We start from the raw sequence: 19,705 nt of genomic DNA on the forward strand, positions 1-19,705 counted from the left end.
AATGTCCTCCTGAAGAGTTAGTATGCAATAAGTATTCCAGGCTATTTCCCCAGGTAGACAAGCCTAAACATCTGATAAATAGGCCTATTCCTTTTTCTCTTAACCAATTAAGTACTTATTTTAGAAGGATAAAATGAATTATCATGTAACTATTTCACCGCAATGTGTCTTACTTAGTGCATTAATGTCAGAAAAGCCAAACTACTGTCCACAGATTGGAAAGAAAGGAATTAGTGTTTTGCATGTACAAGCAAAGAGATGTCTCTTGACCTTATTTTATTTTGGGTAAAGATTATGATGTATGGTTGTTTTTGCAACACTTCACATTTATTTCACAAAATAAATCACATAATGGACTGTCATAATAGCCCCAGTAGCATGACAGGAAAAAAGAATTGGTAGAGCTACACTTCAGTGCACAGTGAAATAGCTAACAATTTGTTAAATATCCCATGAGTGGATTAAATAGGCATATGATCAGTTATGTGGCTGCCAAGCCACAGCAGGAGCCAATTAGAATTCACCAAAAATAATTTAGATGAAAACTGATGAATCTATCAAAACCTAATTAAATTTATGGGAAAAAAGGAAACATCTCGTTGACAGATTATATAACCAACAAGTATCTCTGTAAACAGTCTACAAAGGATGACCACTGAAAGCAGAGCTGCATTATCTGATCTTATTTAAAGAGCATCGGGTATTTTCACATTTAACATTCTTCCAGTATAAGTTTCAAGTAAATCAGTCACATATAAGTGAGTCAACCAGTTTTACATGAAGTAGCACAAAGTCATCCAACAAACTGTATGTATTGTTAATTATTTGATGGCCTGTCTTATGTGAAACATGTAAGAGTTTGTGGAGTGGGAGGGATTTGAATGGAGAAGAAAGATGCTGTAGACAGAGAGGTCTTTTAAGGATGTTATTTTATATCACAAACTAGAAAAGCTTAGAAATACAATTGTTAGAGCTAGAGCTCTTTGAACTTGAGGTATATTCTATGGTATAAGTTTGGGGTAGAGGATTATTTTTTATTGAAATGCTGGGTATTAAGCCAGCAAATGGTGAAGCAAGTCTATGTGAGAATGAGCACTGAGACACCAGCAATAACACCCAGAAGGTAGAAAAGTAGACACTTCTAAATCAGAGCTTTCAGCTGCAGTAAATAGATAAGCTGTCTTCAGAACCAAAAGACAGGGACTTGCATGGTTATTCTCACTGAAATCCTGCAAAGAATTAAGCAGAAACGGGGCTGCTGATCATTTTACTCCAGTAATGTCAGGACAGATATTTCTAAAATGTACCTTACAGTCCAGTTGTTTCTCAGATTCCTACACTGTTCATTCTCCCATGAAACTTGCACATCATGAACTATAACCCAAGTTGTCTTTTCACAAAAACTCAGTTTTCCCAGTGCACCAGTGCTTTTGTGCTGTATGTGTTCGGTATGACTAATCAATATAACCAAGATATAGTTGAGTATTATCTGACAAGGATTCCCCCCCCCCCAATGCTATTCAGAAATGAAGCTTTCAGCTGCCAACAGAAGAAAGGTGATATGTGCTTGTCCTCTGTGCTTCTTTTTGGTGGCCACCTGGGAAAGTGCTAGGACAATGTCTGATTCATCTCCCTTGAAACTGGGAAGTTAGCAATGACTTTCCTTTTCCCTTTTCTCCAAATTGAAGAGAAATGAAAGATCAAATACAGGTAATAACATCCTTCTAACCTGAAGAGTCCGAATATTTACAGACTAGGTATCTACAAAAATCAAAATGCAGAAGAGTATATGTTGTGTCATCACTGCTTGAATGTTAAAGTTAGCCAGACTCTCGCGTTACATAAAGATGTCTGAATTACCTTGTATAAAATACTCTTACAGGCTAAGGAGACCTTTTAAAGTGAACCTGTCTTAATGCATAGATCCATAATAAAAAGACGTGTTTTCTTTGGGAAAAAAAAGCAGTCACACATGCTTCATTTTCTGAGTTTTCTTGCTCCTAGAATCAAAGCTCTTCTTTGAAATGTAAAAATAGAATTAGACTGTAGGATCTAAAGTCATTTAAGTTCTTGAATTAACTGTAATTAAACTAAAGAACCTAAAATGGGGGAAAATGGGGAAACAAAGGGGAAAAAAAGAGAAAACTGCAAATGAGAAAAAGGATGACATATTCAATCAACTGTTCTGTTCCCTGTAAGAGATGTCCTCCTCTAAGAGCTCTGAGATGTGTGGTGGGGTCTCAGCATTAACCAGAGGAGTTTCCCTGAAACCAATGGCTGTAGGTGAGGGTGAGAACATGCACTTACTGCTGCCACATATATCTGCTTTTTTTGTTTGCTTTTTTTTGTTTGCTTGTTCATTTGTCTGTTTGGGGAAGGGGTTGGTTTTGGGGAGTGTTTTGGTTTTTAAGGTGTTTGGGGTTTTTTGGCAGATTTTGGGGGGGGGGTTTGGGAGGTGGATGGAGTTTTGTTGTAGGTTTCTTGGGGTTTTTTTTGAGGGATTTGGGAGGGATTTGGGAGTAATTTGGGTTTTGGGGGGGTTGGGGTTTTATTTTTTTTTTTTTTAAGGTTTTGAGTGACTGGTTTTGGTTTTTGTGTCTACGGGGAAGGGTTTTTTTCCTGCTTTTTTTTTTATTGGGGGGGGCGGTGAGGTTTTGGGCGGATGGGTGTTTTTGCTTCTGGAGGGGTTTTTTTTGGGGGGAATTCTTTTTTTTTTTGGAAGATAGTAGGCTTGGGTCTTTTGAGGGGGGACAAGGGACCAAAAGCAAAAGAAGCAGCTCACAGGGAACCGAAAGAGGTATTGTGACTTTGGATGCTTTACTTGCTATTGGTGTTTTCTGTGGTGCTCTGGGGGGAGGAGGAGACTTTCAGCATGTCTACCCCAGGCACACAACATGTGTCAGCACAGCAGGCTGCAAAAATGATGTTAAGGATCATAAAACTCCATGACATACTATGCAACTTCTCACCATGCCTAAATAGCCATGAGTGAGCTTCCTGTGGAAAATACCCAGCAGAAAAGCTGTGAACAGGTAGCATTTTCTCAGCATTTAACAAGGCATCACCTCAGAGCTAAGGAGGACTGCTACCCTTTTTCTCCTTGCTCAGACCAGTCCCAAGTCATAAATAAGCACTTTACTGCGATGTGCTGCAATGAGCATTTCAAGGAGCAGGACAAACCAGCTTTTGCTCAGGATGCAACAAAACAAAGGAGCACAATCCATCATTAGTAGTTTCCCATTGGCCTTTTCTTATAGGAGAACTGGATAACCAAGTCTAACAGTAGCTTCAGAGATCATCTGAAAATGGGGCTGTTTTCTCCTGAACCTGAGATCCCAAGTTCCTTTTGAACAATAGTCTGGCCAGCTCTGCTCAGATGTAAAGGACAGGCTACTTCTGTGTAACAAGGAATTAGATAAAGATTTGCTGTGATTATTTTAAGCCCCAAACCAATTTGCTAAAACCTGTATTTCTTGATGTATTTTGAATTGTTGAATATATGAAACAGAAATATCAAACATTTGCATTTTCATAACTGGACCTTAATATATTTTTTTCACATAAAGGTCACATGAGGAGGAATCAGGTTGGATATGAGGAGGAATTTCTTCACAGAAAGGGTGGTTAAACAACAGAATGGACTACCCAGGGAGGTGGAGTCACAGCCCCTGGAGGTGTGTAAGGAAAGACTGGATGTGGCACTTTGTGCCATGGTCTAGTGGACATGTTGGTGTTCGGTCAGAGGTTGGACTTGATGATTTCAGAGGTCTGTCCCAACCCAATTGATTCTGTGATTCTGTCAATATGGACTTCTAGACACTACTAGAAATATGTCCTTTCCAAATCCAAGGGTTAAATTCCATGCCTTGCTCCTAAAGAGAAATATAAGAAAAACCCTTTAGACCTGTTCGAAACAAATACCATCTTTTCCTGTTGGGCCAAATGAATGGATGTGAACAAGGGCTGAGCAGCCACTGAAATACATGCACACCTTGTGGTACATTTCATATAAAATGGTGCCAATATGTCCTACCTTTATCTCTTACCAAAATTTTTTATGGTTCTTGAAGACTTTGCAATTTACCTTATTAATGTATCCCTCCTATTTTTTAATGTAAGCAGAGTGAATCTCAGAACACCACCACTGCACACTAATAATACTCAGCAGTTGCTTAGTAAAAGACATATAGCTTTGCTATCTATCTGCAGAAGTAAACGGGAACTTGGTGTGCTTGGTACGCACTAGCCTTAATGCAGAAAATTTCAAAAGTATCCTTTATAGAGGGACTACATGGTAAGGTGTGAGAAAGTATTACACAGCATCTTTAAATAAGATGGAAAGCATTCATTTTTTAAAATTGCTGGATATAGTCCTGATAGGGAGCTTGATTCATACCAAATAACATCAATAAAACTATAGTAATTGTCTTCATTGGAAGGATGCTTGAACTAATTATTTGTTACTGGTTTTACATCTACAATTAATTTTGAACTTAATTTTCAGAGGTACTAAACACAATCCCAAAACTCACTGATTTCAAGTAATGCTTTGGGTGCTGGGCATTTCAAAAAATGAGCCTGCCTTATCTACAAGTTCAGTCAAATTGTTAATCCTCATTGGAATTAATGGACTAAGCTAACAGAATCTGCAAATAAATTGGAAGCACTGAATTAGTGTGTCTCCTGATGGTTGTGGAGAGGTGCCTTATCTAACCAGCCTGATCCATTTTTTCACCTTCCCTGACAACAGGCTGCCAGGCATAGGTTGCTCTGCACAGCAGCAGCCTTTTGTTAAGGCACTTTATGTCACATGAAAATATATTCAGTGCTTGAAACTAGCCTATTATTATTAAACACCAACACATCTCAGGGGTGGTATTCATCTTAGAACCATCCTCATAAAATCTTTTTTATTGTTTGTGTGATACATTCTCAAGATATTAACATTTTTATGTGTCTGGAAAGAGAAGAAAATCCCTGAATTTCACTCTGTGAACTCAAATCCAAAAGTGGCCAGTGCAGAAACTGTATAAAATTGGATAATCTGTTTACAGAAAGAGCTGGATGTGTAGCAGAGTTGGCAAAGACATTCAGCTTTTACATAATTGGCTCAGATACTTTCCAAGTCAGGAGGGTCAGTGAGGCTTTACCGCCTGAAAGTTGTTTTGCAAAACCTGTGAAATAAACTGCTCATTTATCATGTTATGGACATTGCCCACCATAGGAAAAATACCAACATACATAAAACTGACTGGTGTCGTGGAAAAATTGTCAGGATTTAAACCAGAGGCAGTCAAATAATAAATGGGGTTTCAGGTACTTACAGGATCTGGAAGATCTGGTGTCAAATGGTGATTTGCCTCACTACCTTAACTGAACAACCAACATTCAGACACTTGTATAGACAGCCATAACTACCTTTTTTGTTGATTTATTAAAAAAATTAATTATATTTCAACATTTTAATTAATTCTATTTTGGAATAAATATGCCTTGTTTTTAATGTTGTGGTCTCAATTTCTATTTCCAACATCTCCAAATATTGCTGACTATTCTCTTAAAATGAATTTCGGCTAAACCATTTCTAGAAGAGCTTTAAATTCCGTATTTTAAAATATGCATGAACCTATTGTATAATAAATGGAGAAACTAGATGGATGCTTAATAAGGAAAGCTGAAAAGACATGAAGTTTAGAGTAAAACCATATTTATTTTTCCTGGTTGTTCTGGTATATTAAACTATAGAACAGAAAAAAGTTAAACCTATACTATATTAATAGAAGTCAAACAGAGATAAATTATCAAACAAGGATAGACAACAAGTGAGTAAAAGGGATGAGAAATTTGCAAAATATAGCAGCTTGTCTCTTTGAGTTTAATTTCCCAAAATATTCTGCAAGTGTAAAGAATTTGTTATTTTCTGTGCTTAATGTTGGGACAAAAGTGACTTAAAATAGGTCTTGATTTTAAGAGTTAAGTGCAGTAAATAAGTACAACTTTTTGATTTCTTATTGTTGTTTTGCTCCTTTTGTACAGAGAAAGGAAGCCAAATCCTTTGAACATTGAATATTCAGTTACAGATCCTCCTGCAGGCCATTTGGCATCCTTGCAGCTGTGAGGGAATGGCATGTCAGACCTGGGCAAGCCTGGTTGAAATAGAATGCTCAGCAGGGAAGACTCAGGTGTTGGGACTTCTCTCTGATTTGAGTGCTTGTAAGCTTCAGGATAATTTTTTCTCTTTCTTCTACTGTTTCTGTCCTTCATAGGGGTAGAGCAAGTTCAGGCTGTATTTCATGTTGTTGTGTGTCCTGTAGAGTAAGAAATAACCTTCCTGGACCTACTGCTCCTCAGTGGTAGAAGGATGGCCATGGCTTTGGTTTCTACCAAAATGTGTGATGACAGTAATGAAAAACTGAAGTTATCCTATCACCTGTAGCAATTGCAGCTTTGGTGATGAATCTTTTATACCAGTGATAGCTATTAGGCACAGATCATTTTCATAGCACTTATCACCTATATATAACCACTGCTTTCCTCTTTCTTACCTCTCTAATACCTTTAAAAAAAGCTGTCAGTATTTATAAAAGTTTGTGTTAAGAAAGTCCTGTTCAGCCATAACTTGAGTAACAACCTACAGACCTGAGTCAGGAGGGACTCTGTGCTTGGAACAAATGTTTGTCTTACTGGCATTTCACCTCAGAATAGGTAGCAGATTTTTTGTTTGTTTTCTATAAGAACATAAACTCCTGTTGTGTTATGTTCTGCCTTCCTTTCAACTGTAGACTAAATATTAAAAAGGGGGAACATCACTGTGATAGCACGCAAGTAAATTTAGCAGGTTCCAAAATTCGGAAGAATTTAAAAGCTGCACAATTTTTAGTAGTCCCATGAGATTGTTTGACAGAATTTGCAATGCATGATACAGCAATGAATATCAATCTGTGTTTGGAGAGGATTTAAATAGCAGAGTGCTACCATAGACAACAGCAAGGTGAGTTTGCAAACAAAACAGAGGGACAGTGCAGTGAATGTTACCCTTTGTAAGACACTCCATAAGCCAACAGAACATAACCAAGCAGACAAATAGTTATGTCTCTCTCCTTTGTATTAGGCTGTGTAGTACCCCTCAGAAGGTCCTGCAGCAAAGGATGATTGATGCACGTAACAGTGAATTTCATTCTGCACCTCGAGGACAGGAGCAATTGCTGTGCTTTTCCTCTTCATTTTATGCAGCTCACCATACTCTTTGCTTCATGCTTTTCAAGTCCTTGAGCATAATCAAAACAGTACAGGCTGCCTGCAACCTCAAAGTAAAGCAGAAAATTTAGAAAATGTTTTTGCATATCCTTTCTTCCCTGATTTTTTATTTGACCTCAGATTAGTTTGGTTTCTTTTTGGCATCTAAAATCAAAGTCTTTACAACTAAAGTTGGTCCCTTCAAAAGGTATATGAAAAACAACACCACATTCTCAGACTGAGAAGGATGCTTGTCTGGATAGCATAATTTAAAAAAAAGTCTCATTTGCCTGCAATAAAATATTAATTCAATACTTTGCATTAGCTGTTCTTATTTCCTTGTGTGCAGCATTCTTTCATACAATTCTGGTATATTCTAATAACTCTAAAGGCCTAAGAGGAAAAACATGCCTCTAAAAACTTCTTGCTAATGGAATACTGAAATTACAAGTCAGTCATCTTAAAACCACTGAGTTACAGCACTTTCCTGTTTACCAAAAACACTACTCTTTTCAAATGGATTTATCCTCCTCTTAGATTTTCCATCTTAGCCTGCTCTCCCATGAAAATAGATAAATAAATAAATTAAATCATATGGTGTGGCCAAAACCAGGGTCTGCCTTAGTTTCCTCTCGGAATACTGAACAACACTGCAATAGTACCAGCACTCAGGTACCTCATTGTGATTTCAGTAGGGCTGAGACCATTGGTGCTTAAAGGACACCTCTCTAGGTCACAGTAATATTTGTTTATCCACAGCAACTGTTGTGTGCCAAAACAAATACGGTGAGGCTTAAAAGGCAGAAAAAAGCAGTGTGTATGTCAGCAGAATTTGCCTTGAGAAACCTAATCACCTCTATAGTTTAAAAAGAGCATGGCATCTACACAGCATATCCACAAAACTACATGTGTGCAGGGGGCTATCCCAGATGGCAAAGGCTTTTCCAGTCTTGGCAAAATAATTGGGTTTGCCAGGTGATATGAGAGCCATGGTAAGGTAGCAAGGCACAGGAAACTGCTGGAGTTTCTGGTAGTTAGGAAGGCTTCTTCCTGTTCCCTCTGCCATAGAGTACTGTTGCAGCTTTAAGCTGAGAAAGCGTTTCATCTGGGTCCTGAAAATTTTTTTATCATGCAGTAAGTTTTAGAACGATGGAAAATATGGCTTTTGTTGCAAGCTCTCAACTGGTTTGTTGGCTGCCTTGTGATTTCAAATGGTCTGTTGTTGGGCAGGGATGGTAACCAAACACACCTCTGCAGTTCTCCGGGTATCACTAAATGCAGCATTTACAGATTTCTGTGTATCAAAAAATCTAATAACCAGTATAAACTGCAGACCAATATAATACAGTATAGTTATTAGAGTGCAAACTCTGCCTGTGCAATGTTTCTCTTTTACCTCCAGGAATGAATACAATTTGAGAGACATTTTCTGCTCAAAAACCTTCAGAGCTACTTCAAGTTGTTACTATTTGTTATGGATGTCAAATCTACAATTTTTAGCTTTGAATCATGCCATCACTGTCAAAGACAGCATGTCATCTTGGCTTAGTGTATGAATTATGTAGAAACACAGTTTTAGTACTTTGTTTCCTATAGTAATCACATATATAGTCTTGACATACTTCATGATCTCTTCAGCCTTTTGGAAATACCTATCCCTATAAAGCAAGCAGGTATTGTCAGTATTCATATACTATTCTAAAATGATGATCAGTAGTCCATCATGCCTTTAGCCACTTTTACAAGAGTTTGTTTTTTGGGAGCTCCAAGTGCTGATTTCATGATTGCATGTTTTGGTCATAGCTCTCCATCTTCAGATGTTTGCTGCACAGAGCATTAGCTCAGTTACTTGACATATAAAACACAACATTCTATAAATCCAGAAATAAATGTATAAATGCATCATTTTATGCCAAATGTGCTTGTCATGGGTTTCCATAAGTCAAAATAAATACCACTAGTCTTAGCATTTTATCACAAGTGCTTCTCTTTTGATTGGAACTACTTAATCATAAGGCAAGAGCAATCACGTTGGATGACAGCAAAGGCCCATCTCACTGAGTATACTGTCTCAAATGGTTACCTGTGGCAGATTACTATGAAGAAAGCATGTATAAGTAAAAATGCAACAAATTTATGTCAATTTAAGGACTTCTATGCCAAACGTTGCATCTGCAGCACGGTATTCAATAACTCTCCTTGGATGTTGGTTGTAAAAAAACTAATTTATTTTGAAAACATTTGTATTTCAGGCTGAGTCAGACATTGTCTTACTGATTGCTACCATTTCTTTATTTTAAACTTGAAGTCAGATAATAGATCTCTATAATGATTTCTTATTATGATATCTATAATGATTTCTTTTTTTCCTTCTCTAGATCACTCATGATTTTAATACCTTTGTTATATCCTCCCAGTTATGCCTTTTCCAAACTGAGGACTTCTGGTTGTCTTAGTTTATCTTTGCAAGGAAATTGTTCTCTCCCCATTCAGATTTTTTTCTGACAGAGGCATAATTCCCCATGAGATGCCTGTGGAATCCCTGTAGGGTCATTATTACAACATTATTAGACTTCAGTAGGCTTAAAATTGCACTGGAAACTATCTACAGCTTTACTCAGCACCTCTAAAATCAAACTATTACAAATAAAATAGTTAAAAACGATTTTAGCTTCCTACCAAAAGCCACCCATGGTTAAAAAACTATGATGTCTAAAAAATACGGTTTTCCAGGCAGAAATCTGACAGTGTGAATATGATTCACATGTTAGGCATATCAGGAACTTTTCTTAGTCCTTATTGTGAGGCGAGGACAGAGTGAGCTTCCTTTTTTTGCACTGCTCTTCATAACCTCATTTTATATTGAGAGTTTAGCTCCCCTTCCTTGGCAACAGGCACATCAACAACAAAAGTGTAAACCAAATGTGTACACATACTATCCTTTCACTCTGGCATCTTTCTTACAGTGCAGAGAAGTTCCTTGTCCATTCCTGCTGCAAAATTTTGGCTGGCAATGCTTCAGCAGTATCTAAAAAGTCTTTGTGCCAACAGTTGCTAGTGAAGGCAAGGATACTGCATTTGTTTCCATCCTTTGACTTTCCCCAGGAAGGCTGACAAATAGGAGATTTCAATATCCTACATTAAAAAAAAAAAATTGATTGTTCAACATATTCTTTTCATTACTCTTCTCTCAGTCACAAATGAACTTCTGAAACCAGAAGCAAAACACCTGACTTAGCTGGGAAGAGAACTGAAAATATTTGGGTTGCCTTCCCAATAACACTGATATGTCATTGTTCATTTCTGTTTTATTGAAATGTTATGACTTTTGGCATTTTAATGTGATTTCAGTGGGCATAGTCTAGTACAGATTTCAAACCTAAAATTTCTTTTTTTTTTTTATGTGAGCTTTTATTTTCTGATGTATTCTTCAATATATTTTATTCAAAACTAGATGATTCCAAGGTCATGTAGCATCAGAAACCCAGTCTTCTTCAGCAATGCATAGAAAATAAGAAGTAAATTAAACTGTGAGTGAAAATGAATTGCAAAGAAAGGCAGAAAATTGCCCAGGCCTACTTCAGTGCCAAAATGAGCAGAGTGGTCAATCAGTCCTCTTTTGGCTAAAACAAAACCAAGGGAATACTTGGGGTGGGGAAATGCAAAAAGATGCTTCAGTTCTTTGAGGGATCCAAAAAGGCCATTTGGTGTAGAAATTAAATATTTAGTTAGGGGCTTTTTCCAGTAGAAGCAGACAAAAAAGAAGATTTGGACTTAAGTTCACAGGGTAGAATCAGGAGTCTGGCAAATAAATACCCACATCAGAGATACTATTGATAATGGTACTAGAGCTGGAGATGCTTCCTTGACCCCCCTAGCCTGGACTCTCCCTATGTCCACCCAGCTGACATGTAGGACAAATCTGCATGCTTGCCATGGACTTGACCTTGTGTTTTCCAGTAGTTCCTGGAAAATGCCAGTGTTCCAGAAGAACTCGTGACTCAAGGAAAAGCCACCATGGGAAAAGCTGCTGCACTGGAGATGAAATAGCTGGATCCTGCCTGTCCTGTCCTGGGTGTGGACACTGAAGCAATTGTTTTTCATAGGAATTTAATTATTTTTGAGACCTCTTTCTTGCTTTAAAACACTGTTGAAATTGGCTGAGTGCTCTGCTACATACTATTGCAAAACCTGTGATAATCTTTGTCAAACATAAATGTTTTGTGTGTATTTTCTTAATTTTTCTAAAAAATTCTTTTTCCCCTGCTGCAAGTAGGAAGGAGTTCAAAGGAGTATTGTGTGCTCTAAAATGGGGGAGAATGTTGCCATGATGAGATTGTGCCTTGCAGTATTTTTTTTTAAATGTAGAAAGTTCTGAAGGACATTTTTTTTTCTGCAGAGCTCCCTAGGAGATCTGAATTAAATCCAGGAAAATATTAATAAAGTCTAAAGATCATTCCATAAGAAAGCAATGAAAACAAGTGCATGCTGTAAGCACAGAAAATGCAAAAGGCTAAATGAATCCCTCATTAAGGTGGATGCCAGGTTGTGCTGCAAGGGGGATGAATTTGGCTCAGAGGCCGAACTGCAAGTTCGCAGCCTCCCTGGAGGTTTTGTTGTGTTGCAGTGGCTCTGTGCTGCTGTGAGCAGCACTTTCCGGGAACTGCGCCTTCCCTCAGTAGCTCTGCAGCAGTGCAACCCTATATTTAATCAATTCAGGTGCTTGAAATACTTCCTTGCCCAGCATGAATGTCACTACACGGACCCAGAGATCAAGGGAACGTACTCAGTCCCCATTCACAAAAGTTAGATATTCCTTTGTAGAAGAACAGAAGGTAGAGTGCAGGTGAAAGAAAGAATGAAAATATTGTGTCAGACTTTTCTTCCCTTTTGTCAGATGATAAAACTTTGGAGAAGTTTGGGGTTGTTGGTTTGTTTTTGTGTGGCATTGTTTTGGGGTTTTGTTGTTGTTGTTTGAGTTTTTTTAATACTTCCTATCCCTACTTGACCTTCAAAACCAAAAGGGATTACTTAGGCATGTTGTACTTAGGCTGATAAGTTTTAGATGTAATGGGGTAACTTAAAGTAACCTCACGATTGTCTCAGAAAAACAAAAAAACAACAAAATCAGTGAATGAAGAAGTCTTAAGGATATCACATCTACAAAAATTCCGTTCATTTCTCACAGTGTGATTAGCAATAAGAACTTTCTTGCAAATGGGATACTTAGTGAAGCACAACATACCCTCGCAAGAACCCTACCACAATACCAAATACTTAAAAAAAGTAAATATTTTTCTTAGAATAGAATATCTCCACCCGACTCAACACTTTGCTTACTGCTTTCCACTTGTGAATAGCTGTATATCAGTATCTTGCTGTTTGCAACCACTACAGGAGCTGTACAGAACAGCTAACAGACATCAAATAACTAGTGTTATATGAAGACAGTATTGAAAAGGAATTCCTTTTGAAAGATCCATTGAATGGGGAAGATGGTACTTTTTAGAATCTCTAAGGCTCTTATTCTGCCTGTAGAAAAAACATTATTTACTTCAACAGGAGTACACAAAAAATGAGTAATTGTCTGCAGATGGAAATACAGTATTTTAACGTAAGATTTTGATTTACAAGAATTTAGTGAAGACTGGCATATGCTTTTTAAAGGTTGATTAATAATGGGTTTGAATCAACCCCAGACAAGGATTTCTTCAGTGCTGTCTCCATTGGTGTAAATAAATTGCTGCAAGTTTAACAAGGCTTTGGGCTGTAACTTGCTTGTTAGGCCAACAGATAGGGATCTTGGTCCTGTACTAAATCTGATGGACATTGCTGGGATTTTCCTACAAGAAGTAATCTTCCATGTACATTTGCCTGTACAAATCATGTGGGACCTTCAGTCCCCCCATTTGGCAAGGCTCAAGAAGTGTCCTGTGAGATTGCAGGAGACCTTGACTGCTGGTGTGGCGAGAACAGAAATCACCCAGGACCTCTGAGAGGGTTTTGAAGCACTATCTCCACCTCAGGACCTCTATAAGGCAGTGTACTGATGGGTGCTTGCAGGGCAGCATCTTCCTTCCAGTCCCTCACAGCTTCCTTCTTCCTTTTCTGGAAAGAAATTATACAGATTTGGTCTCAGCTGGACTAAGTAGCTTCATTTGAAAAGGATGAAGTAGATCATTTCAGATGTTTTGGAATGAAATGATCTGAAGCATTGCTAAATGCAAAGACTTCCCCCTCCCCAGTTTATTATAATGATACTCTTACTATTATGATTGTATCCATTACAGAAGTTTCCTTTACAGTTACCCCAGTTAGGATTAATCACCATCTCTACTGTATGAACTTATGGCCCAAGAGGCATGGTAAGTAACGATAACAAACAAGTCCTTACTATTACTTTAAGTGAAAAATTCAAAGCTGGAAAAATTTATTTAATATTATGATAATCAACTAAACCACCATTATTGTATTTTACATAAGGGCATGCAGGGCATAAAGGTACTTACTTTTATTTCTGGTGTGTAAAGTCAAACGTCATTCAAAAATTATTCTACTTGCAAGTATCTTCAGTAGAGAGGCAATAATTTGCACTAATGCTTGGGAAACCTAACCTGAATTAATTAATTTTGCAATTTAGCAAGAAATGGGCAGATTTAGCAACAAATAGAAAACTCAGTTGAAATAGCCTGCATGAAATTGTATTGAACACCTTTTGCTGCTAGTGCTTAGAGACGTTGAGAAGAAGAAGAAGAAAACCTCAATAAACTAACGCAACATAACACCAGTCTTACTAAAAACACAGTTTGTACATTTGCTTTTCAGGACTGTGCTCAGTCCATCATTTAAAGCAATACATGGCATCACTGAAATTGTTGTATGGGCTGCTGAATCAGAGGCACTGGCTCTGCAGCCAGTGCTCTTTACAGACCTCTTGCATGGTCTTGGGCAAGTTATTTCACCTTTCTGTGCTTGTGTTTCCCCCGCCATTGCTTGCCTATCTTATCTGCATAGTCTGGACTGTAAATCTCCAAGACAGGCATTCTCTCTCTGTGCATGGTCAGTGAAAAGCCCAACCGAGTCTCAGTTCAGCTGCAGCTCCTATGCATTGCTTATTGCAAATACTGTCCCTTATCATAGATATAAATGCAGTGTATCACACTTGGCAAAACCAAAGTCCTGGTATATAAGATTGCCCTGTAAAGCATCTACTCTAAGATCTCAGAGAGATGGGCAATAAGTTATTTACTTATATGAGCAAGCATGAAGTTTGGAACAATATATATTAAAGTAAGTGTTGTTGCTGTTCTAGCTCATGTTTAAGTGCATTATACAACTTCAGAGCTGCTGTTTTTTGACCAGCACACTATACAGACAAAGCTCCATGCTTTGTGATAGAAAGGTCAAGCACAGGCTGTCCACCTTCTAGACAGAAGTTGCCAGCTCTTTCGGAACAGGAGGTGCCTAAAAGCAGAAACCAAAATTGTGTTACATTTTAAAATACCTGCAAAACAAACGCACCATCCTTCATCAAAATAAGCTAATGCAAGCTTGTGACTTTGTAATTATGTTTTTTAAGGGCTGCCTGTCTTAATTTCTCTTGCTCTTGCCTCTTAAATTTTCAGATAAGCAAAATTTACAAAGATGGCCATTGCAGGAGGTATTGTAACCTTGGGGAATTCCTACCAGTGCGGTTGTATGCCACCCAGCATCAAGAATCATTTTTGTAAGGGGGAAAAGCAAAACCATCTGAAAAAACCATTGATTTAGTATATTTCCTTCATGCACATTTTTTTTTCTGTCTTGAGAGATCCCGATTTGGTTTTTCTTTAAACATGCATGCCATTGTAGAAAGTCCATCACTTCTTATCCCCATTTTCTGTCAGCTTACATCCAAGATTAGCTTCCTATTTCTGGGCTCCCTATGCATTCAGATTTTTGCTTAAGATATCTTTCATAGCTCGATTAGAGCGTAAAAGCCCCGTTTGTCTGAACAGAACTGCTAATGTGATGTTCCCAATGAAGAAGACAGTACATCGCCTTCCTGCCGATGGATATATTCTGAGAGAAACCACTCAAGCCAGCAAACATTCATCTGTCCTTAAAAAGGAGAGAGGAAGGTTTCGGGTGTCAGGCACACGCTGGTGCCCTTCTGACAAATCTCTCCAGCTGGCTGTGGCAGGAGAGCCCTTCCCCAGTGCCGAGTCAACCGGGCCAGTGCGTGAGCTAGTTAAGATTATACCCGTGTAGGACTGGTTTGGGGGGTTTTAATCACAGAAGCGACGCGAGTAAAGTGCTCCTCTAGCTAGATGCAGCTATTAGGATGCCTAATAAATATTTATAGTCCCTCACCGGGGAGGTGATTGACAGCACGGGGGCAATCCCTACCCTGCAGCTGCAGGCAAGCAGCTTGGGCAAAGCATCCCGGGGCGGGGGTTGCGCGCAGCGGGGCCGCGTTGCTTCCGCAATTGCGGAGGGCCTCGGGACGGCCCTCCCCGCAGGGGCTGCGGCGTGCCCCCGGGGCAGGACTCGCCCCGGCCCGCGGAGGGACGAGCGGGCGCTGCGCGGTGCGGCCCGGCCCGGCCCGGCCCGGCTCCCCCCGCGGTGCGGGGAGGGCGCTGCCGCAGTGACTGCGGTCCCGCGGAAAGCTGCGGAGCGCCCGCCCCGCCGCAGCCGGCTGCCTGCAGGTTGAAGTGAAAGTCGTCGGGAGAAGGCAGGAGGAGGCGGCAGAGGAGGAGGAGGAGGGAGCGCGGCAGCCCGTCCTGCGCGCTGCAGCCGGCGGAGCCTCCGCACCGCCCCCCGGCCCTCCGCGGCGGCGGCATCCGGCGCTCCCGCCGAAGTGAGTGCTTCCCAAAGTTCGCCTTCCCGGGGGAGGGGGTCACCTTGGGGCGGCTGCGCCACGGGCAGGTGGGGCTGACGGGCGGGGGTCGCTGCACGCTCCTCCGCGAGAAAGGCGCGAGGCTCGGGGAGCGGTGGGGCGGTTCCCGGCGGGGGACTGCGGCGCGCGGGGCGCGGCGCCGGCGGCCCTGAGAGCTGAGAGCTGGGCACGGGTGGGCTCCGGCGGCGGCCCGGGGCGGGTCGGGAGCGCCTTATCCTCCGGCCGGTCTGCCTGTCCCTTTGCCTGTGAGTCTTCTGCTTGTGAGTAAACTCCGGAATATGTCAAACTTAGAAGTTACTTATGGTAAGCATGGAGTACCACAGAAATTGCTTTCCCCTCAAAAAAACATGATGTGTGTGTATTGCATGCTTTGACTGTATTCAGAAGCTTTTCACAACAGAATTACTGTACTTTTTGGAGGAAAAAAACCTAACCCAAATCCTGTAAGAATGTGCAGTTTGATTCGCAAGCTTTTCCTTTGAACCCTGAGGAAGAAAGCGCAGCTCTCTAAACACTCAAAGTGCGGGGTCCGCAACCCTAGACCTGCTGCCCTGCTCCCAGGGATAGTGTGAAGGTGGAAGATGCTCAGTGGGGTGTTCTGCGTGTGTCTTTGCCCATGTGTGTCCCGAGGTATTATATACTGTCAGGTGAGAGTCAACTTTTCCTGCTGCTTCTGGAGTTCAAGAAAAACTATTGTTAGCTTCAAGAATAGCAGGATTTGGCTCGTCTGTGTTTGCCGAGTTCAGCCCCTGCATACAGTACTGGCCAGCGTGGTGATGTCAGTTTCTCAGAATATTTAAATGTCGTGTATAGTGCTGCATATCTCTGCTGCTGTTTACAATCAGTCATTATTAATTTGCTTTTATTTCTTGTTCTTTCTCTGTCCTAATATCTTCAAAATACTTGTTTGAAGCCCTGCAGATGAGTACTGCGTTCTGCCCAGGGAAATCACCAGCTGATCATTTGCGTGTCTTTGGCTGCTCAGGAAGGCTGCCTGGACAGTAGCTTTTGCTTACTGTGAAAGCATAGTTAAACTATTAGATAAAATATTGTATAATATCAAACATTAGGATCTAATTTTGTAGACTTCTGGTAACAGACTTTCTGCATGCTAGAGATGGGTAACAAAACCATATTATTTTTTTTCTTCTTGTGAACTGTGTGAAGCGAAATGCAGTGAGTATGCAGTGCACAAAATCAACCGGGTTGGAAAGGACCTCTCAGATCATCAAGTCCAACCCTTGATCCACTACCTCCGTGGTTACATAGAATCATAGAAATCTGTATCCTTTAGCTCTCTAAGAATAACATTTTAATACAGTGACCAAGTTAGATATCTGACTAAATAGAACTCTTCCTTTTTCCTTAACTCTGTGTTTACCAAACCAAACCTAATCTCAAATTCCTTTGATAACACTCAAACTAATGCATGCAGGAATTTCTGTGTGCACAGCTGGTCTTGTATGTACAAGATCCAGGGTGCAGTGCTGATAGTGCACAACTCTTTCTGTAGTCAGAAACTCGCTCTGACTTCGTACTGTATGTGCCTGGAGCTCTGACTGATGTGCACAGGCCCGAAGATTTTATATAATGCCATAGTTCAGGCTTCTGGGTTTTAAAGAACCTTTATCCTCAGATCATTTCAAAATTAGAGGAAGAGGTTTAGTATTGAATATTTTTAATGCTTCTTTGTCTGGAACTATATACTTTTTTCCCCCCTGTATGGCAGATGAATTATTCTAAAACTGTTTTGACAATTTGCTATAATTCACATTATGTTTTCTAAAGAATTCAACGTACAACAATAAAACTGCCGTAGAATAAAACTACTGTGTTTAGTTACTTTTTTTTTTTAATATGCCCTCCTCCTCCCCTCCCAAATCATTGCCTTTGTATTCCTATTCATCGAGTTTGCTGTTTTTGTTTGTTTGTTTTTGTTTTGTGCCTTTTTTTTTAAACAGATGTTCTGAATAGCTAACATGCTGTCTACCTACTTTCAGTGTTTGAAGTAGCAATCTCCTGTTTATTGCTTTGTGATTAAATTACTCTGCTGGTAGTCCATATATGTAACTTTTGGTTTAGGCTATAGGGACAGGTGGGAAAAGTTAGCTTGCTGGTTTTTTTCTGACATAGTCACAAGGAAGCCAATCCTGTGGTATGGCAGACTTGTTTCTTGAGAGAATAAATTTATTTCTCGTCATTGAAGGTTAAAGCTTGGCAGCTCTTTATTGTGGAGTCTTGTGTAATAGGGGCTGTCCAGACATTGGTTTGTTGGGGCAAGTATGACGTCTAGGCTGCTGTTGGTAACAGTTTGGATTTTGTAAGGTTGCCCTTAATTGAACGGCTCTCTTGTGTTTGACATTTGCTGCGACCTCTTGCTGTAAGCAAAGGGAGACAGTTAATGATTTTGAAGCTTGTCTTTCACTCAGAGTTGAAAATGAGGATGTTTACTTCTAGTTCCTATTCTAACTCTCAGTCATGGTTGAATTTTTACTTTTTTTCTTCTTTTTTCTTTCTTTTATTGCATCTCTATTACACTTGGGATTTTTAGAAACATACAGAAAAATTTATGCATATACTGAGAATCTAGGTACTTAAAGGTTGCTTTATAGATGCAGAAGTCTTAAAGATAAAACTTGCTAATTTTTACAATTTTTATGTTTAGTCAGTGTTTGCAGAGGACTACTGGAAGTTAAGTTAGAAGCAGTGAAGAAAGAAATGAGAAAGTGGACTCTGAGTGGCAAACACAGCACTGAGAAAAAGGACAACTCACTGGAGCAAGAAGCAGAGGACACAAAGCAAGCTGAGAGGGAGGGAACTAAAGAAATAACTGGGAAAGTGGGGTGGAACTAATGTTAGCTGGCAGGGAAAGAGGAAAAATATGGACTTTCTTTTCTATTTGACTCATCACTTATATCAAACTGTAGTAAGTGTACCATCTCATGGAGGATGAAAGATTATTTTTACTTACCATTCCTTAGGTTGATTCTGTATTTGACACTGTTGTGGTAGGCAGAAGCTGCAGCCTATAGAGAGGAGTTTTATTGCAGACCCAGCTTTGTCATCTTGTAGTAATCGACTAATTAATTTTGTGCACTGCCTCAGTCTTGGACTCTTCTGCTGAAGTAGTTCATGTGACTGGTTTGTCATGGTATTTGTGTGTGTTTGCACCTCAGCAATGGTACCAGAAATGGCAACTTGAGTATTCAAAGGGTGGTTGGTGGTAACTCCTTTCTCTCATAAATAGCCTGGCTGGAATGTAAATTGCTGACCTGGGGGTGAAGGCCTTTCCAGTCCATTGCAATTACTTGAGCTTTTGGTCCTCTTCCAAAACAGTGCGTTCCAGCTAGGCATTGCTGATTTTTTAATTCTGCAAAAAATAAATTGCTTTTCCTTAAACGTGTTGTGCTGTGGTGCAAAGGGACATTCCTTTGTGATACCAAACACCTCAATCCTTCTGATTGAAAAAGGTGTTGTCCTTGGTCTTGATCCAGTAAAAACATTGTTTATCTGCAAGTCCTTACAGATTTGTATTTGTAGATTTGGATTTGCTGAAGATGTCTCAGAACTTGTATATAGTTTATATATGCC

This window comes from Manacus vitellinus, unplaced genomic scaffold, assembly GCF_001715985.3.
Source record: "Manacus vitellinus isolate BGI_N305 unplaced genomic scaffold, ASM171598v3 scaffold_3_pilon, whole genome shotgun sequence".
NCBI lineage: Eukaryota > Metazoa > Chordata > Aves > Passeriformes > Pipridae > Manacus > Manacus vitellinus.